General features: G+C 40.0%; 1 protein-coding gene across 8 annotated transcripts in view; it reads right to left on the bottom strand.

Annotated features, from left to right (window-relative positions):
* The window catches only part of RSU1 (Ras suppressor protein 1), a 300,130-nt gene that overhangs the window by 148,569 nt on the left and 129,134 nt on the right, over positions 1–22,427 (bottom strand). Inside the window, exon 9 of one of the 8 annotated variants that reach the window (XM_022580588.3) lies at positions 1–22,427. This exon is cut by the window's left edge and continues 15,890 nt beyond it; it is cut by the window's right edge and continues 23,208 nt beyond it. The exons of the other annotated variants lie outside the window; for them this stretch is intronic. The gene's annotated coding sequence lies outside the window, so the exon portion shown is untranslated. 8 annotated transcript variants of the gene reach the window in all.

The raw sequence follows: 22,427 nt of genomic DNA, 5'->3' as shown, positions 1-22,427 counted from the left end.
GCTCCTTTCCCCCGTTCTGCACGTGGAACCTGAAGCAATCTTTTCCCAAAGCAATTCTGATCACACCACTGCCCTTTCACACTTGGCATTTCCCTTTGCTCTGGGATAAAAATCCTCAAGGTGGGGCTTCCCTGGTGGCACAGTGGTTGAGAGTCGGCCTGCTGATGCAGGGGACGCGGGTTCGTGCCCCGGTCCGGGAAGATCCCACATACCGCGAAGAGGCTGGGCCCGTGAGCCATGGCCACTGAGCCCGTGCGTCCGCAGCCTGTGCTCTGCAACGGAAGAGGCCACAGCAGTGAGAGGCCCGCATAAAAATCCTCAAGGTGGGCTAGCAGGTAGCACGAGGCAGCCCCTCTCCCAGCACTCTGACTTCACCCGGGACCCCTCTCCTGGCTCCAAGCACAGTCAATTTCTCCAGTGGGCTGTGCTCTCTGAGGCCACAGGGGCTTTGCACGTGTGGCTTTCTCTGCCAGGAACATCCTTCCAGGACTCCACTTACCCTCCTCATCCGTTGGTGGGTGCTGCTGTTCAGCCATCAGGTGTCCTGGTACAAGCTCGTTCAGCACGGTGTGCACTTCCTTTTCCCCCACTCACGACTGGGTGTGATATGCCTCTGTTGACAAGCCCACGTGATCGGGGTGTGACTCCCCTACCGCACTGTGCAGGTCATGTGTGCAGGGGACACGGCTAACTTCAGGCACCTCTGAATCCCTTAGCCGATGGCCCATCACGAATGTAAAACAGGTGCTCCAGCGGTGCAGAGGCAGGAACGGAGCTCAACAAGGGGTCCTCTCCCTGCGTTAATACTAGGCAGAAAGACGTCTTATGTCCTTCCCACTTCAGCACCACACAAGTCAGGGCTCTGCAGAGCTACACAAGGAGGCACTTTACAGGACAACCTTCCACCTACTGATTGTTCATGCTATCAGACAGAATTTAAAAAGGTCACACACACACACACACAGTCCTAAACATGGCAGTGGTGGCTGCACATCTGTATTAAAATTATCACAGAGTGAGGACTTGGGTGTGCCGATGAGTGGACCTGGCTCTCAAGGCGGAGGCCACTAACCTGCCCCCCATGGCAGAGGGCCAGGGGGTCCCCAGCCCAGCAGAGGGGCTTCCTGTAAGCTGGCTGCCTCTACAAATCCCACAAGAGTCCTAGGGGATTCCTTTCAGCTCTAACGGCCTAAGACGCAGCTCTCTTATAAACTTGGCATTCTTGTTTCCCACAATGGAGCCCAAACATCATGCTCTTGATTTTTCGTGGACAGGGAAACAGGGATGGAACTGATCTTGGACAGCAGGCTGACTGGAGTCTAATTTTGTCTTCCTCTGTCACCTAACACATTACCTGGTGATAGAGAAGAACATTACTATATTCACTTTCTCTGATAACGTTACTGAGAAGCAATCAGATGGGACCGGCAAAGTCCGGCAGGTAGGGGACAAGGGGAAGAAGCAAGGGACAAGGACATAGATGGTCTGGAAAACCCAGCCCTGAATAATCCAGAAAAGCTGTAAGATAGCAAAGCACTGCTCTGAGGAGATGCGCAGAGGGCATCTTAAAGGTAAAACTGCACCAAAGCCAGCCTTCGACTGTGGGCTCTGGTGAGCGATAGAAACCTACCACCAGCTATAGAATCTGGGTCTCTAACTTTCTTCCATCATAGATTTTTCAGACTGTCTGCTGTGTGCTGAGCCACTTTCCTTTGTCTTAAATTTTCTGGCCATTAATTATATCCAGAATGGCGCGTTTTCATATGGTAAATAAACAAAGAAACATCATTCTTGGCTTTGGAGGAATATCAGTGTAATGTAAAAATCAGACCATTATTCTTGAAACCCAAGCTGTAACGTTCTTTTCTCTTCATACAGATATTCTCTTAAAGGACCCTGAAATAATTTATTATGTAAAAGCACTAATCTTAAACCTATTTCCAAAAGACTAATCACCATATAGAACAAAATCCTTGCAGATTCTCCATTTTGAATTTATATATGACTCTTTGCTAGGCTTGAGATTTCAAATATTTATGCTTTTCTGTGCTTTTTAAAAGTCAGGTTTACTGGGATATAATTTATGCACAGTAGAATCCCATGCTCGTTCTTTAAACAATAAGCCCAAATAAAAATGTATCAGTAGTTTAAAATCAAAACACTAATTCTAAGGGATGAAATGGTAAAAAGAACTTTTTGATCAGTGCATGCGTTCATTGCTTAATCTACTCAGGAGACCAAAAAAAGTGATGAGTATTTTCATTATGAAGGGATTTATACAACGGGATGGCTATACAGAGATACAACCATGGAGGATCATTAAGAATCAAGATAGAGTGTGAGAAGTGAGTCCAATAATGCCTGACCATGTGGATCATAAAGATTTGTCTGGACAATGTCAAACACATAACAATGATTTATAGGAAAGGATAACAGGTGTGATCTGTTACTGAGAAGAAAAATACCACGATTGCCTTAAAAATGATGGCTACCTATTACTTCAGAGTAGATTTCTAGTGGACACTTGAATTATTCTCAGTATGTGAATAAAGCTCATTCATTAAAGAATTCATTAAATAAGTTAGCTTAGCACTTTATGGACCAAAGTTGCATGTATGATAAAAAACGAACGACTAAAAAATATATTATATGAATTCTATATTATATAAAACATTAGGCTAGGAGCAAGTATACGGTGAACTCTTGTTACCTTACTCCACCTCCTTCCAAGAATTATAACAAACTTCCGTATCAGGGTTCATTCCCACCCAAATAACATAAACGTGATCAATATGTAAAATGATCCATAGTTACTCATCTTCAGACAACCTGTATTAACCATGTGACTCTGGAAAAGTTACCTAACTTCTCTGTGCCTCAGCTTCCAAATCTAGTAACAGAGATAATAAGAGCACGTGCCTTCCACGGCTGTCCGTAGGCTAACCTAGAAAACACAAGCATAGCTCTCTCCTTCCACCCCCAGCAGTGCCTGGTACAGCCCAGCCCTCAATAAGTATAAGCTACGGTGATTATTATCGACAGCTAACCACTACACACCTGGATGCAGATGACTGACGAATTATACAGGAAGTTCATGCTTTCAGAGTGAGTTATCACCACGACCAAAATGTTTCTGGATAGTCTGAGGGATCTGAATTTAAACACTCCTTCTTCCCACTAAGAAGATTTAACCACAAAGACAGTAATTGTAGGCACCATGATTGGTGTGTCCCATGTGCCAGGGGCTCTGCCCTGTGCTTTCCATACAGTCTCTTATTTATCCCTCACAGCAGCCTTGGGATGCAAGTAGATGTACTTTTTTTTTACATGTTACAAAAGAGATGTAAGAGAAGTTAAAGGACGACTCAAGGTCATACACCTAAAAAAATGGTGCTAAAATCAAAACCAGACTCTCTGTGTCTCCAAGTGGAATTAACTGTCACTAGGAGTGCAAAGTTCCAATGTGTGCATGCTGCGTGGGTCTGCCGAAAGAAGAGAAGGAGAAGGAATATTTATGGTGAACTGCAGAGTGATATTCATAGCACTAGGAATGAAAGTTTTCCCAGTGCAATTAATAAAAGTGATTTTTAAAGCAAAAAATACATGTTACGATATGTTAAATCCATTTAAGAAACCACTGGTACAAATAACTGAGCTTTAATTATTTCGTGGCATTCCTGCAATTCCTCCAGCATATCAGAAAACCCTTTGCTCCTGATCTAATCTTACCTATAGGAAAATAAAATCAAAGAAACTGGGGGGACAATTTTAATAGCTCTGATTTGCCAGTACCCTTTTTTTAGGAGTAAAAACAAATCAGTGATGTTGGAAAGGTTCCAGAAGTTTCAAGATACAAAGCTATTTTTCCTTAAGGCATCAAGCAAGCGTCATAACCAATGAGAAAAAATTCGTTTTATACGGCTTTTGAGAATATCACGTACAGGCTGGAAATTCAGTGCAGGCAGACCTCGTTTTAGAGCACTTTCCTGTACTGCTCGTGGCAGATACTGCATTTTTTTTTACAAACAGAAAGACTGTGGTAACCCTGCACTGTCAGATGATGGTTAGCGTTTTGTAGCAATAAAAAAATTTTCAAAAGTTATGCACATTTTTTAAGACAAAACGTACTGTACACTTAACAGACTACAGTATAGTATAAACATAACTTTTCTTTTCACTGCGAGATCAATGAACTCACTTTATTGTGATAGTCACTTTATTGTGATAGTCACTTTTGTGTGTGTGATATCACTATTGTGATAGTCACTTTACTGCGGTGGTCTGGAACCGAACCTGCAATATCTCCAAGGTGTGCCTGTAAATATCAGTAAGGATTTGAGCCAGTCAAGGATGCTGAAAGTCACTTCTCCCGTACATCGTTTAGAGACCACCTTGGAGAGTCTTTAAGAGGCAGAATCGCTCTAGGTGAGATTTGGTACAGAAAGTGGTTTTATGTGCCTGCTTCACAGAAGCTGATCTTTTCCTCCAAAATCATCATAAAAGCTATCAGAAAAAGAAAGAATACTGAAAACAAACAAACAAAACCACCTGAAAGTCCAAATGGCACTGTGTTTTCTGAAAGAAAAAAAATGTTCACGTATGCAAAGGGCCTAGGGAAGTCATTTCATATGTCCCAAATTAAAGATTGCTAATCACTTTTCCAAAAGGAATATTTTTTCCCCCAGATATCAACCTGGCACTAAAAGGGATTCTCATGTGCATTCCAAAACAACAAAAACAACAACAAAATATGTTAAACCCTGGCCTAAACCATCTGAACTGTCAAGAACGAAGACCCACAGTGCCCAATGATCGCTTTTAGAACAGTCAGGAGCCAAGTCTTTCCATCCTTATATCCCCCTTCTTGGTTCAATGCCTAAGACATAATTGTTCACAGAGGAAACAATACCACCTCCATGACTTTTTCCCCCTGATCAATCCCCTTCTCTCTAGCAATCCTGAACCCTTCCTCCCTTATAATCCCAATGTTCTTTGCCCAAAGACTGTGCTTCGTGTACGTGTTATCATGGTTTTTTTCTCCTTCCTTCTACTCTGTAGGTCACTGAGGCAGGGCCCAAAGATCTTTCCAGCTTCAGGGCTCAGTATAGACATGGCACGTGTTAGTAGATACTTCTGGGTCCTAGTTTCATCAGGGTCCATGGTAGTGACCATCAATCTGTAAGATGCTGTAACTAACAGTATTAAAGCAGGAGACTAAGCACACGAAAGGATGCTCAGCATCGCAGCCATCAGGGAAAGGCAAATCAATACCACAGTCAGATGGTATTTCACACCCACTAGGATGGCTATCATCAGACAGACAGATAACAACATGTGTTGAGACCAGGATGTGCAGACACTGAAATCCTCAGATGTTGCTGATGGGAATAAAACAGGGTGCAGGAGTTTTGGAGGACAGTCTGGCAGTTCCTCAAACGGTTAAAAGCAATTCTACTCCTGGGTATATACCCAAGAGAATGGAAAGTATGTCTGCACAGAAACGTGCACACCAGTGTTCATAGCAGCATTATTCCTAGGCAAAAAAGTGGAAACAACACAAACACCTACCAACTGAAGAATGGGTAGATAAAATGGGGTTTAAGCATACAATGGGATATTATTTAGCCATAAAAAGAAATGAATTACTAATAACATGGTACACAACATGGACCATGAACCTTGAAAACATTATGCTGAAGTGAAAGAAGCCAGTCACAAAGGACCACGTACTATATGATTCCATTTATATCAAATGTCCGGAGTAGGCAAATGTCTAGAGACAAAAAGAAGATTAGTGGTTGCCTGGGCTGAGGAAAGGGGTGAGGATGATCCTAAGAGTTGTGAGTTTTCTTTTTGGGGTAGTGAAAACGTTCTACAATTGTTTGTGATGATGGATGCCGTCACCATGAATATACTAAAAGTCACAGACTTGTACAGTCTGAGCGGGTGAATTGTAGGGTGGGTGAATTTTATCTCAATAAAGCCATTAAAAAACCCTACCAATACATGGGATCCCTGGACTATTCTTTTTTGTGTGTGTGTGTGGTACATGGGCCTCTCACTGTTGTGGCCTCTGCCGTTGTGGAGCACAGGCTCCGGACATGCAGGCTCAGCGGCCATGGCTCACGGGCCCAGCCGCTCCACGGCATGTGGGATCCTCCCGGACCGGGGCAAGAACCCGTGTCCTCTGCATCGGCAGGCGGACTCTTCAACCACTGCGCCATCAGGGAAGCCCCTGGACTATTCTTTGACCTGCACATAAGGAGGAACTGGAATGGTCAGTCAACTATGTGCTTATATCAGAATGAAGTCTCTCTGAATCACTTTTTTCTTTAGTCTCTCAAAGACTGATCATTTTGGGGAAACTAAGGCAGTTTAAAGACCATCAAATCAATCAAGGTCAGCTACTCTGATGTCTCAGATGCTCACTAATTTGCTGACTTTCTGGCTATACTGCTTATTACTTTTCTCCCTCCTACTGCCCATGAAGATATGTCAAAGCTTGTTACGAGCCTCCAACTTAGAGACACGTATAGGAGTCGAAGATGAAATCTCCAATTAGTCAAGTTTCTAATTTGTTTGAGGAAGCAGGAAAGAAATAATACTGCAGGAAGGGGAGGTATCCAGATGGCTAAAACAAACAAAATTTCTTTTTTCTTTCTTTTTTTTGGTGAAATGAAGTAGGAAATTCAATGATTTGCTCTCACATTTAAAAGTGATGGCTTACAAAGAATTAAATGTATTTGGAATATATACAGAAGATTTAGAACAAGTTTCTATAATTCACACTCTATTGCTGAAAAGCAAGATACCGTTTTTTAATTGCTAGTTTTGTTTAACTATTTAAAAATGGGAAACAGTGAGGTGAAAAATGTTAAATTTGCCCAAGTCACTAAATATAAAAGCAGTAGTGGGCTCCCCTGGTGGCGCAGTGGTTGAGAGTCCGCCTGCCGATGCAGGGGACACGGGTTCGTGCCCCGGTCCGGGAGAATCCCACATGCCGCGGAGCGGCTGGGCCCGTGAGCCATGGCCGCTGAGCCTGCGCGTCCGGAGCCTGTGCTCCGCGGCGGGAGGGGCCACAGCAGTGAGAGGCCCGCGTACCGCAAAAAAAAAAAAAAAAAAAAAGCGGTAGTTATGGCAGATGACTTATAGATTTATTTACAAAGAAAGACTTTTCTATTGTATATTCATTTTCCTCTTTCCACTAAGTATCCTTTAAAATAAGATTCTGAGACTTTTAAATAGTTAAGGGAAATCCCCTTAAACATTTCTTTAAAAAAATACCACGAGAACCTCATGAACTTGCTTAATCAAAGATTTAAACAATCTCATCTTTATCTGAACCATCCATGTAGCTTTAACTTCAAAAGGTTTTCACTCAAATTTATTCATAAACAAGACAAATACCCTACCAAAATTACAGATTACAATTGGCCCCTGTGAATCACAAAGACACAATATCCAGCATGTGTAAAAACTGGGAATTAAATTACTCTCCTTCTCGGAGATATCCATCTTATTTCTTCAATATCCAAACAATTGGCATAACTGATTTATCCAAATCAATTAACATAATTAAAAAGGATGAAAAAGAAAAAGCACATTCAAAGGAGAGAATCTTATCAGTACTTAAAAAGAAATACTGTACCTGAAAGAACCCTCGACATAGCTTTGTAAATCCTAAGAGGTACTTAAAATCAGAGCTAATAAAAGAAGAAAAATAAACAAAACTTTTAACTTTCCTCCATGGGAGAGGCACAAAAATAAAGAAAACGAAATCAGAGGCTTTGTAGGCACTATCTTGCAAATCAGGATAGGGAAAAATGCCAAACAGAATGGTCACCTCCTGTGTTCCCTATGAAGTTCTTTACAGGCACAGGTGAGCTTTGTAGTGGGGCAGATGAACTGAATTCGTATGAAAATCCTCCACAGGGAAAAATGCAACTACTCTCTTGGCAGATCATTAGTATCTGACTCACATCCCAAGTTCACTGAAAATCATTCCTTAATCTTGATTGAGACAACATTTTAAGAGACATAAGCACATTTCCTGGAAAAAACAAACAAACCCTTTCACACACAGTGGTAAAGTAAATTCCCAACTCAAAAGCCTTTTAGAGTGCTTAACACTATTTTAGGTCTTCTGTTCAAAAAACCAAACAAGACACATCCTTGCAATCTTAAACTCTTCAAATTCCACTCTCTCCAAAGGATGAATTAGGACCAGGCATTTCTCATCACGGAATAACACACTTGCAGAGCGCTTTGCAAAATTACACATGTGCAATTATCTCATTAATTTTAACAATAATTAATTTGCTCCTTCCCTCAGGCTCCATCCATAATAGTGGAGTAACATGAATACAAAACTAAATTAAAACATGCAGGCACGGCCATTCTGTAAAAGCAAAGACCATCTCTTTAGCTCATTGTGGTTATTTTTCAAATTCCCTATATTTGCAGATACGTCATAAGGCTGACAGGGATACAAGCAAGCTCATAGCTTCATTAATCGCCTCTGTGTTACAGTACAGGTTTAAATGAAGACTGCATAGTAGCACCGCTAAGCAGGATTTTTTTTTTAACATCTTTATTGGAGTATAATTGCTTTACAATGGTGTGTTAGTTTCTGCTTTATAACAAAGTGAATCAGCTGTACGTATACATATATTCCCATATCCCCTCCCTCTTGCATCACTAAGCAGGATTTTAACAACACTTTTCTTCCTACTCAAAACACTGCTGACCTATTGTCAATATTTATCAAACAGGGCACGTAGCTGGTGCTTGCTAAGTATTTATTACTGTTACTGATAAAGATAATGATAAGGATATCTTTTGAGAAGAGACTCTTACAAGAAGACAGGTACATTAAAGAAAGGCACAAGGGCAAGAACAGACTTTAACAATAAGGGGTCCTGAAAAACTTACGTTTTTAATCTGAAAGGAGAAAGCAGTGAATTTTTCATAACATATATTTCATTCATGCTTTTAATATTTATAACTGACACATACAATTTACTAACAAAAATGTGGACTATGGAATTTATTTAGATATGATTTACTCCATCTTTATTAGATAAATTAATTTTTTACTGTCACATATCCAAGACAATCTTCTGCACATGAATTTTTACTACGAAATAGTTTAAAAATTTAAACACTATATGCATTAAAGTTTTTATACTGAGCTATCATGTTTCATGTATTTATAAAACTTACTTTTCAAGCTTATGTCAAACAAGGCATATATGATTGAATCAGTGATCTGAAGTAATCTCTTTATTCTTTTCTTTCTAGGTTAAAGGTGTTCTGTGTTTAATGATGAAACATTCATTTATTTTGCCAACTTTTCATCTAAAATTTATTCAAGGAAGAGTCAGTTCAAATTTACATTATTTGCAGGGAAAATGCCAAATACTCACCCTTCAAGATTATGTTTTTTTACCTTGCTTTAGCATAAGCGCATAAATTCTCAGTGTCACTGCTGCTCAGTTTCCCTGCTATTTTTATTTTCTACTGACAGAATATTCAAAGCTGACGAATGTTGTAGAACAGACACAGTTATTAAAAGCTTCAATTTACAGCAAATAGTGACAGTTTGCTTTTTCTGCTCATAAAGTAACATCGAAGAGGTGTAAATACACAGGGAAGGTGGAACAAACATACTTCAGATACTTTTTTAAACAGTTCCAATAAGCAATGCTCATTTGAAATATTACTCCAAAGATATCAGGTTCAGGTATCACAGAATAAAAACAATGATGGCTGGCAACTTTCAACAGTACTTTAAAAACTTTACTTATGGGTATCTTCTACCTGTAAGGAAGGCTTTTAAAAAATCACAAAGAGTCGACTTAAAATAGAAGATGGAGAGTTGCAAAGTAACCAAGAATCATCTATTTGCAAGAGGGGAAAAAAAAATAAGGAGAAAATGAGCAAAATATTTCCACGGCACAAGGATGGCTGGTGTGCCATTGAACTGAATTTCCTACCATTGACAATAACCCAGACTTTTACTACATTTGACTCAATTTTTTGAGGGGGAGAAAGCATGTTATGTACATAAACACTACAGAAATTCTGAGTGATGGCTGGAGTCAGACAATGTAAGCTAAATTTCAGAGACAACACTAAAGCATGTCTGATATGGAACCCTTAAATAACCTTTTTTGTGAGACTGGCTCACAGTGGTGCTAAACCATAAAATATATTGCCAATAGCACTTAGAAATGGGAAGAGAGACATTAGAAGGAAAAAAAAAAAAACCACAGGAGAGTTCATATAGAAAAAGCAAGCAAACTTTCTCCAGTTCAAAAAGCATGTCGTCAGCAAAAGGATCTAATTCAGAAATGCTGCTCTGAAGCTCTGGAAGGACCCTGACAACATGAAGAGCTGATTCACATACCCTCAGGCAAGAAAACCAAATAAGAATCTGGAGAACGGAACCATATCCAAAAGTAGAGGAGCTTTTGCCAAACTCTGCAGGGTGATGGGAATGTTCTATATCTAGACTAGGGAGCAGGTTACATGGATATATAATCATTTGTCAAAACTCAGGGAACTAAGAAGACTCAGGGTCTGTGCATTACATGTAAGTTACTACAACCGAAACAGTCATAACTGTGTGCCAAGCCTATGCTCGTTTTAAGGTATTAGATGCAAAATTGAGTCTTCTGTTAATAACTTTTAAGGAAATTTTCTTAATAGAAAAATATAAAAGGGAGAGCTAAGGAAATCTAGGGAGAAAATAGGAAAGGAGCGGAGAAACAAACCATTGAAATTTGAGTGACCACTGGAAAAAAAAAATATCTTTCCAAAGCCTCAGAGAGTATTCCTGGGGGAAGTGAAAAAAAAGGAAGGAATAATGCCTCATATTTGCATAACTCTTGACATATATTATCTACATTTAATAAACAAGCTATTTGTGTTAGAGTCGGCTCTTACAATACCCCCATTTTAAAGTTGATGAAATATACAAAGTTTGGTGATATGCCCAAGGATACACAATTAGGAAACAGCCAGGATACAAAGAGATCTCTAAGACTCCCACACACAATCCATCTCATAAAACTATACTCCGTGTGCATCTTGTGTGTGCGGTGTACGAAACATAAAAAGTAAAGCCCCTGTTAGCTTCATACACTAGCGACGGGGCTGCCTGCCTTGCCTCCACACTGCACAGATGAGTATAAATATGATGGAAACTAACTAAGCACGTGCACTAAAACAACCAAGAATTTTGTTTCTTAAATATTCATTCATTCATTGGTTTAAAAATCAGCAACAAGGTACACTTGGGTAGGCAAATTTATATCGGCTAAATTCTCACGACAGGGCTCTTCGACTAGAAATAGAGTATAATTTTATTATCTTAGTACAATTTCCATTATAATTTGGTTGAAGTTAGTTGTACTTGATTTCAGAAGGGCAGGAAAAAGATAAGGCCAGATGCAAGACTGCATTTTCTGTGCATTAATTACTAGGATGTGCTTTTTGAAAAATCTTATAAAAAGTGTGGGAGAATGGTACTCTCAAAGGGGTTTCATAGAAGTTCACGGAGGCCTAAATGTGACACCAGAGCTAATGGTTGCCTTGGGTGGTCCTGGAAGCTGTACTCTCACTTAGACCCCTGGATTCCTAAACACATAAGCAAGATTCTGCATAAAAGTGCCTTTTTTGGGCTTCCCTAGTGACACAGCGGTTAAGAATCCGCCTGCCAATGCAGGGGATACGGGTTCAAGCCCTGATCTGGCAAGATCCCACATGCCGCGGAGCAACTAAGCCCGTGCGCCACAACTACTGAACCTGCGCTCTAGAGCCCGCGAGCCACAACTACTGAGCCCACGTGCCACAACTACTGAAGCCTGCGCGCCTAGAGCCCGTGCTCCACTCCGCAACAAGAGATGCCACTGCAATGAGAAGCCTGCACACAGCAACAAAGACCCAATGCAGCCAAAAAAAAAAAAGTGCCTTTTTTTCCAGAAACACTCCAGTAACTCCAACTGCCTAGCCTAAGAGGGTCACCGTGACCTCGAAGCACAAATGGTTTGCCATACTGGGCTCACTGGGCTTACTCCCAACTTAAAAGACAGACAGACAGACAGACACACACACACACACGAAGGAAATGAGTTAGTGTGCATGTTAAAATCACAAATCACTGAAACAACTCACATGTACCTTTTCCTTCCTAAACAGAAAAATGCATTTTGCATTATTCAGTAAGATATGCAAAGTGCAATCTAATGCCTAGTCAGTGGATATTTAAGGATTTAACAGAGGTGTGAACCATCTGTTTCAATTCAATTCTGACAATCCTTCAAATTTTCTCTCAAATGAAATTTGTATCTTCTTCCACAATGAGAAACGGAAGACCAGAAATGGGGCAATAAATGCAAAACCAGAGCGAATATATAACCACCACCAAAAAAGTAAAGGACAGAAGAGTGCGGTGCTTCAGGGTATGGGCTCAAAACCCACAGACGAGCCTACCATGTGAGAAAACTACTATTAATAATTAAGGTGTATCCTTGAAAGCGTTGTAGACCACAGGTATACAGTCTGCTTTTTAAACTTATAATATGTTATGAAAATTCTCCAAAGTCATTAGTCTTCTACAACTTTCAATGGCTGTTTAGCATTCGATCATATGGCTGCATGACTATTTACTCAATCATATTTCATATATCTGTTATTTCCAATCGTTGCTATTATCAATGAAGTTAACTTTTTGTTTGCTTACTTGTTAAGAGGATTATTACTTCATATACGACATAAAGTGAACACTAGCTAAAGAATTCCATTTCCTTTAAGGTTTTAGCCAGTGGCTGTAGGGTGGGGTCTTCATGAAATCAATGCGTCTAAACAAGTCATTTCTTGGTAACTTCAGGCTTCCTTCCTATCATGAATCCTTGAGCAACCAAGTGCAAAGGATACGCCCAATCATGCTTGAATTAACAGAGTTTAAAACTGGAATGAGTTACCTGACCTAAACAACTGCCTTATCGTGTACTTCCATCAACACTACATAATACAAAAAGGAAAGTAGCTTTAACCAAAGCCAGAAATTTCACTCTGGGTTTTTAAGAAAATTTTTTGGAAATATGTTGTTTAATAAAAGGAAAATTTCCTTATTTCTTGTGCCATTTAATCAATGAAATGAGCAATCAGCACAAACACAATGAGATAGACATCTTAGTAGCTGTGAATAATGTTTTCCGGTACCATACAATCAGGAAAAAAAAGCACACAGATAAATAATGTTTCAACAGAGGGGTGGGATAGGGAAGGTGGGAGGGAGGGAGAAGCAAGAGGGAAGAGATATGGGAACATATGTATATGTATAAATGATTCACTTTGTTATAAAGCAGAAACTAACACACCATTGTAAAGCAATTATACTCCAATAAAGATGTAAAAAAAAAAATAATAATGTTTCAAGGAAAAAACACCCTTCACTTTACATCCTGGAAACATGCAAATACAATATAGCTTCAGACACTTGGAAAACTGGTTCTTTATTCTGCAGAGATTTTTCTGTCCGTGTAACAAGCTGAAAACAAAATATGAGTGACAAGTGCACATACTTAGCTGATGAAGAACGCGGAACCCAGAAGTAACCACATTCATCTCTCATTGAGGCTATGTGACTTCCAGGCAGAAATACTGATTCAGACCTGGTCTCCTGCCACAAAGCTGGCCGTGGATTCAAATCTGAGCTGGGAAATCTCTCCCCCGAATGGTAACTTTTAACACTTCCTTCAGCTCATCTGGCTAATCAATGAACTATCTCAATTATCTAGTTTAATTCAAGCATTACGAATTTTTAGTAAACAGTCCGTTGGAGAATAAGAGTATGGACGTGCACCTCACTAGAGACTGAAAAAATTAGGCAACATCATCCACATAGTTATTCTAGGTTAGGTTTTTAGCTTTGTGGGGTTCCCCCCCCGTTTTAAAATAACATCATACATCTTTATCATACTCAACAAAAAGAACAATCCTGAGTTAGATTTTATTCTTCTAGCTTAGACTTTTGTGTTTGCTTGCATTAAAGGAGAGCTCAGGAAATTCTATTTTCCCATTCCCACAGTTTTCTTCAGCTGTCTTGAAGTCATCCCTACAGATGGCTCTTGTATCGTGGTCATCAAGTTCTGTAATCTTTCCCCACTTACTGGTCTATGACAAGGTGCGACCTGATCTTCTAAGATAAACTGGTGCTTATTAAGAAAAACAGTAACGTTTTTGTTAAATTTCTTTTCCCCTTATGTTTGATACAGTGCAGGAAAAGTTAGACCTACTATTCTGCCTGGGTCTTTGAATGGAATGAGATTATAAGAACTTGAGAATCTCCGTGGCCCTGCATCCCTACCCACAAACAGTACTGTTCCAAATTTTAATTTGGCCAACCTGGTAGATATAAAATGGTATCACTGTGCTTTTAATTTGCAGTTCCCTGATTACTAATGAAGTTTAGCATTTTTCACATTTATTAACCATTCATGTTTTCTTTTCTTTGAAATGTTTATTCATCCCTTATACCTATTTTTACTTTATCACATAATTGCTTTGTCTGTTTTAGATACTAATCCATCAGCGATACGCGCTGAAGATAACTTCTCCCAGTTGTGACTTGACTTTTCAGTTTGTTAATGGTATCCTTTGGATAAATCCCTCCCCCCACCTTTTTTTTCTTTTTGCATTCTGCATTGCTTTCGTTTTATGAAAAAGCTAATTTCAAATCTACATTAAACTAAGCTGAATATAAAGTCTTAATGAAGGAGGCCCGGTGGTCTCGTTTACAAAAACACATGACCACTGTCCTCTGGCCTTAAAACTTCAGTAAGGTCCTTTCAAACAGCTTCGTGTTCTCATGTTTTGCCACCAGAGCTCAGCAACAAGACTCTTGTGTCCACATCCACGTCGTACGATGTTCTTCAGCTACCACAGCATCGAGTCTCTTCAGCATCAGGTCATTCTTTAGTGAAGACATCACTTCCACAAATTCTCCACCCCCTGGCTTTGGCCTGGGTCTTAAATTTTCAGCCTCATCTCCATTAACAGTTACTGTCACGATGTGTGTGCCAGTTTGACAAGCCTGGATCTATCCATACAGCTGTAGAACATTCAGCAACATCATCTTTATAGCCAATTTATGCCTCAAGTTCCCAAGGAGCTTGGAGTCATAAAGATATTCTCTTATTTTTCTTTCTTTGTTTCTTCCTTTCTTTTGGGGGGGGTGGTTCATTGGACGCTTTATAGTTTTCATTTCCTTTTAAAGCTTTCTGTTTGTGATTTAAAGATCCAAATATTTAACCTATGTGGAACTAATTTTCTACATATGTCACAATCTGGTTTCATTTTTTTCTCCATATGTATAATCTTGTATCATTTATGGAATAGCTTATCCCCCCCCATTGATCTGCAACACTCATCTCGTTATAAATGGAGTTTGCACATATGCGTGGGACTATGTATGGGCTTTCTATCTTGTTGCATTGGTCTCTTTGTCTACACCTACACTAAGAACTTAATACCACACTGTCTTCATTACTGTAGCTTTATAGCAGGCCTTGGTCTCTATAAGGCAAGACACCCCCTTCTCTCCTACTCTGGTTCTTCCTCAGGAAGGACTTGGTTATTTTGGACCCTTCGCTCTCCTGAACAGCTGTAGAACTAGCTCGTCAATTTGAACTTACTTTTCCCTCTGGTTGCCTTTAATGTTTCCTCTTTGTCTTCGGTATCCTACAGTTCTACCATGATAAGTCTTAATATGTATTTATTTCTGTTGCTTGGTATACAGTGCGTTCTCTCGAGCACAGGATTCCAATCTTTCAACACTTTTGGAAAATTCTGTCTTTATACCTTAAACAAATTGACGCTCCACTATGGGGAAATAATCCTCCATAGGACGCTCATGTTTTGTGAGCAGAGGCACTGACAGCTTTGGGTCTGGGATGACTTTTCTGGGATGTCTGCATAGTGAACAACCTTAGAAGATAAAGTCGCCCCCTACAGCAGAGGGTAGGTTTGTTTACTGGCCTGGAGAGTAAAGATGTTGTCTCTCTCCTGGGCAAAGAGCAGATGTGGTTCCAGTCTGTTTTAAAATAAAAGAGTGGGGTTCCTAAGCTCGGGTGTCTTTGGATGTGACTCTGTCTTTGGATGGGACTTGGGGAGCAGGTTCTTGACATCCCCCGTTTTCAGTGTTTTAATATCCTGGAATTCCAAATTGATATATGTGAGATCTTTCCGTCCTATCACTCCTACGTCTTACTCCCTCCACTAGTTTTCAACTCCTTTGTCTGTTTCACCTTGGGTAATTTCTTCATGATCTTCCTGTCTGCTAATTCTCTCTTCAGCTGTGTGTAATCCTCCTTTAAGCTGCGATGATTGTATTTTTTCTTTCTTCTAATTCTACTGGGCTCCTTTTCAAATCCTGCTGATCATTTCTGATGGTATCTTATTCCTTGCTCAGCTTTTTCTCTTTATATATTTCGCATGCATTTGTTTCACATGCAGTTTTCAGCGCCCTAGTGTCGTGAGGCACAGGCGGATCTAAACCTGTTTGTTTATTGTTTCCGTTGACTCTTGTGTTTTGGCTTATGCCATTTCCTGTTCGGTAATTTCTGGATTGCTTTGTTGAGTGCTGGCTGTGTTTTATGATAACCTCGTATAAGCTGCGTCTGTAGGAATTCTCAGGGAACCGGACTGCTAATGCTTTCCTCCAGAGATGGTTTATGCTTATCTCTACCAAGTGCCAGAGGGTACCGCTGATCTGGAAACGTGTTACTTAAGTGTTTTAGGTTGAGGTTTCCATGACCCTGTAAGAATTATAAATTTCCACCCCAGACTCTTCCAAAATTAAGCTTATAGTAGCAAATTCTTAGGGGAATAATGATTACAATCATTACTGGTTTTCCTTAGAGTAAGAGCAAAGACAGAGAGATTTCCTCATCTGTTCCCTTTCCTGGTGAGCTAATTTTTTTTCAGCTCTGACTTTCAGTAAAGGTGTAGCCTCTGTGAATGTTCCGGCTTTGAGAGAGTGTTTCACGTTTGGCCCTCCAGCTGTACCTAGACGCCAGGCCCAATCATCTCTTCTTTCCCATGGTACCTAAGCTGTTGAATTCCTTATACAGGCATTGGCACTGGGGCAGTCCTGGTCTCTTTTCCACACTCCTTCGGTTTCAAATTACTGTCCGGACTTTTTGCCCCCTGGAGAATCTCCCCTACTCTCTTACAAGTTCATCAGTTCGTCTAAAAAATATGCTTCTCTGATTTATTTTGCACCTAGTCTTGCATGGTGAGAAGGCTTTCAGGATATCTGGTTCCCTCCCGTAAACTATCATTTCTACATTTTCCTTTTTGCCCACACACCCCCAAGATGGGCATCTTTCCCCTTGTGCAAGTGCCTTTTAGAGATGGTTAAAATTAGTTGACCCTACAAGTAGTCAGAAGAGATTCTGAAATAACAGCCTTTCTGTATATTATAAAATTTACACCAAAAGCAGTCTGCAACACCCATATAGCTGGTATAATCCAATACAGTTCTCAGGCTGACATTCCCATTTTCATGAGTGTAAGAAAAAGCATTTCACTGACCACTTCACCCCACGTGCCCATGGGGTCTACAGGTAGCACTTCTCTTTGTGAAACATGGGTGAATTATTTGAATGAATTTCTGGTGAAACAAAAGACTGGCAATCCTTGTGAACCAATATTTATTTAAGAGGTATCATAAAATTACTACTACATACTTGAAAGAGAAGTTTCCTTTTATTTTTGTTAAATATATAATGTAGCTTCTTACTGATCCCAAGGAGACTCCTCTCTGCACACTTTCCTAATAAAATCACACTGCCGTTTTTGGACCATCCTTCATGTATACATTCTAGCCTGTCTTAACTCTTAATAGACTCTCAAATGTCTTACTTTTGGCAAATTTTAGTCACAGCTTTAGAAGTATATTTTTGGTGACCTGAAACACATTTCAAAAAACAAAATCTCCGCGTACAGGAAAGACGAATCCATAAGTGAAAATGCTGTTGAAATTCTGTGTCTTTAAAACCAAGAGAGCTCTCAGACTTCAGTTCGACATTCTCTGATAGTTTCAGATGCTAATGCAGAAAGACTTATTTTAACTTAAAAAAAGGGAACCATTTTTTCCTGCCATTTTAACATTATTAACAAAATAATCAAAGAAGTCAGGCAAAAGATGACTGCTCTGTGAAGTTAAAGATTAAATTTGACTATAATTCATGACTAAGACCTCAGCTGTAGTGATGAAAGCGTATTTGCTCAGCATAAAAACCGAGTATAAAGGAGCTAGAAATAATGATGTAAAGAAAAGCGCATTCATGTTTCTCGGACTGCTGTTTTCACGTCCCATGGCCTCTATACATTTAAATGGCTTCAGGCAGATCTGTATGTGCCCGGCCAGCCTGGCAGATATGTTCACTCTTGTGCTGAAAAACTGATTCAGGAAGGCCCATTCAACGTCATCCTGTTCTAAACAAGGGGCGCTCGGTGTTCATGGACACCAGCGGGAAGAATCATTTTTAAGACTCTAGCTCATTCTCCCCTTTTTTACACCCTGAGTCAGAGAAGTCCTTATCCTGGAAAGATGAAGGGATTGAAAATGAAGATGGATTACTATTTGAGGTTGTACTTTGCTTATTTGGGAATCTCTGTTCTTCAATGGAAAGAGCTGCATCCACACTCTCTGAACACTTCCTCCTAACGCTCTTGCTAATGGGGTAAAAACACTCTTCAATTAAGCCTCAGCGCTGCCCGGTGGGACCATCTGCTCTCCCATGGTGCAGCACGGAGGCTGGTGGACAATCGCCACTCCCTGCGTCGTCCTAAGCCAAGGTCACCCATTGGTCTTTCTTAGTTTCACGTGTGGTCTCCACGAAAACACAGAGGAAGGACTGCCCTCGGCACACCCCACGAACTGGCGTGATGACAATCTTTTCACTTTAACCACAAATACAAACTGCAGCCAAGTCCTAAGGGAAGCTCCTAAGCCCACGCTGTGATGTGATGGAGGGGAAATCGCTTCTTTTCATTTTCTCCTTTGGTAAAAGGCTGGCCCCGGAGCTGGGGTAGTTAGTACCGCTGAGGAAGAGAGAGCCTGGGTGGTGGTAGGGCCGTTCTGGGGAGATGATGGGAAACGGGGCACTTTCAAAGGAGAGCAGCCCAATTATGAGTCACTCTGGGAATCACGAGAGGGCCTGGGGTTAAATACACCTCTGAAAACACTGTTTACAGTACAAACACTGACCTTTCCTTTATTGAGAATTTTACGGAACTCACTGAAATCTACGGCTCAGAAGCATTTAATGCATCCCCTTTAACTCATGACTCTGTTTTATAAGGGAGAAAGGCTTCATTTTACTATTAGAAGTTTATGAGCTCTCAAGGGTAATTCTGGAAAACTCGGCGGACGTTCCCTTTTCTGTATCCTCCCCACGGCTACAGCCACCACCCCGCGGAGGCACACAGAGCCACCCATGTTCATTGAGGATGGAGCTGGCTCCGGGACAGTCAGTCATTTTCTGCATGACTCTTAGGGGTATGCAAAGATACCTCTAGAGGATTAATAATCATGAAGATACCAAACCAAGAGGAGCAAGGAAGTGTTATATACTAGATATCATATACTTAGTTCCTAAAACAATGACCATGTCTAGGAGGGATTCAATGAATGCTTCTTCCTCTGTTGATAAGCCAGTGCTTTAAAACAGTTGGAGCACTAAACTGAGCTAGGCAACGAGAGTGAGAGCCAGCTGTCCTGCCTGGGTCGCCCTGGGGAAGTCACTTCACCTTTTGGAGGGGCATTTTCCACCCATGCACAGAGAGGGGGAATTAAACTAGATCAGCTGAAGTGTCTTTAAACTATAGTATATTACAATTAACAATCTAGATTTAAAAGTTTCATCTACTCTTTCTTATCATCATCTAACTCCTACCAGTTTAGAGATACGTTACTGGAGATAAACATCTCTTTGACATATATTCTCTCTAAAACCCTAGCCCACATTTTCTGTGGCATTCCAGGACATACTATTGTTATAACACTTACAGCACCTGATATCTATTCAGCACTTACTACGTGCCTGATCCGGTTCTAGGCACTCTATATGCCTTATCTCATAGAACCTTCTTTAACAACACTGTAAAGTAGACATTATCATTCAAGTTTACAAATGAGACCAGTGATGCTCAAAAAGTTAAATACAATCAATAATAAGTGGTAGACTTAGGGTATGAACTGAACTCACCTTCTCAGCCACACTGTTACCATGGCCACAGCAACAGGTTAAATACTCAACAAGTAAGCCCTAACCAAACACAGTTCTCCAGAAACTCCACATGACGATTGAGACCTGGGACTATTCTACTATTCCAAAGAATTCACATCTTGTCCAAATTTTTAGGTAGCTGGAATACTTTGATACCTAAATATTAATATTATAATAACTTTTCATACTGAATAAAGATTTTTGCCTAAAATTTATTCCCCAAAGGAAAAAAAATCCTGCAAATTTTCTGTAGAGATGGATGACTTCTTCTAACCTACGTGAAAGATCACATCAGGCAAAATGGAAATGATGAAATACGTATTTAGGAGATGCTGATACTGAAAATATTCCATGGATCACTCTAAAATTTAGACAAATTTCTATTATAGTTCCATGACAAAATGGACAAGATAATATACTGGATCAAGAAACAAGAACTCAACAGTTCATCTAGGCAGCGACACATTTATGAATAATTTTAATAAATATGCAAAGCTGGTATTCGGCCACATAAAATAGCTAGTCAGTTGTGAACCTGAAATATATTTGTAGACTATAATGTGTCTGTCCTTGGAATTAAATAATTAATCGTCACTTTCATGAATACCACGATTTTTGATTCTAGGGTACCTGCCTTTCGTCTTGTGCTTTTTTTTAAGATTAATTTTGATCTCTTCACCATTTTATCTGCGACTCTTTTATAGATTAATTTTATAGCTCAATTTTTATTCTGCGGCTAGGTTCTGCATAGTAGAATACATTGCTGATCACTTGCCATGGGCATCTCTATACCCTAGAGATAACACTGCTGAACAGACTTCAAGGACATGATTGGAAATAATAAATCCTATCTGCAGCCCAGCAAACATAGACAGGAAGACAAGGAATACATGCAGAAACAAATGCATCTAAATGACCAAAGAAAAGCTAATGAAGTGCATACTCGGCTGCTGTAACTGAACAGAGACATGGCAACTACTTCCTGTAGCCTTAACTAGTGGTCCATGCTTGGGAGTCTGGTTCAGGAAGTTATGGGTTAACTACCACAGCATCCTAAAGACTCCGGATCTGTCTTGGTCTCCTGGATGAAACCAACACTTACCAAGAATGAAACTCACATGCTAGCTGCCTACCTAGTTAGGAAATCAGCTCTGGAATGCAATATATTTTCCAAGACTTTTCTAACTACTTTCATTATAGATACAAAAAGAAGACAAGAATAGAAGTGAAGAGCACTAAACACTTGAGTTCAGATCCTGTCTCGTGGTCTTAAGTTACCTCTAAGGCTGTTTATGTTGATTATAGCTCTTTAGTTAGAGTGCTTACCAAGTGATATGAACCAGTGAGCACTTTATGAGCACTTTCTCACTTAGTTCTCTTAACAATGCAATTGTATTACAGCATGGTGCAATTACAACAAGTAACACTATTAAATGGATCATTGTTAACTCCATTTCACATATTGAAAAAGATATGTAAAGCCTGCTAGTCAGGAGGTACGTCAGAGCTAAGCAAAAGTGGTGAATCAGAAGGTACTGATCTGAGCTCTCCTGAAGGCTACAATCTAATAGGAAAAAATGTATCACATAATCACACAAATAAATGTAACATTACAAGAACAGTAAGTGCTAAGAGATGTATGAGGTATCCTGATAATAGATAACTGGTAGAATAATGTGGTGAGTTGTGAGCTCGGACTTTGCAGTGAGACTGCCTAGGTTTGAATTCTGGATCTACTGTGGATCAACTGTAACCCTGGGCAAGTTATTTAATCCCCCTTGGAGCAGTTTCTCCTTCCATAAAAAATGGAGATAAACAGTACTTATTTCATAGGGTTGCTACAGTGATTCAATAAGTGTTCAATAAACAGTTGTGGTTATTTTCTGCTATTATAATGATGTGACCTTGATGATGGGGGCAATGGTCAGGGTAGATTCCTGAGAGAAAGTGATAAATGACCTAAAATCAGGCAATAGAAGAGGACAGGTGTGGGACAGGAGCAATGTTTCAGGCAGAGGTAAAAATACGTGAAAAGATTTGATGAGCGACATATGGTATTATCTAGCTAGGTTATCTTAGATCATTTAATCACTTTGGGATTCAATTTCTTCATCTGAAAACTAA

This window comes from Delphinapterus leucas, chromosome 2 (assembly GCF_059928025.1).
Source record: "Delphinapterus leucas isolate spDelLeu-1000000601 "Yukka" chromosome 2, BTC_Dleu_Yukka2, whole genome shotgun sequence".
Taxonomy (NCBI): domain Eukaryota; kingdom Metazoa; phylum Chordata; class Mammalia; order Artiodactyla; family Monodontidae; genus Delphinapterus; species Delphinapterus leucas.
This window is presented reverse-complemented; position numbering and strand designations above follow the sequence as displayed.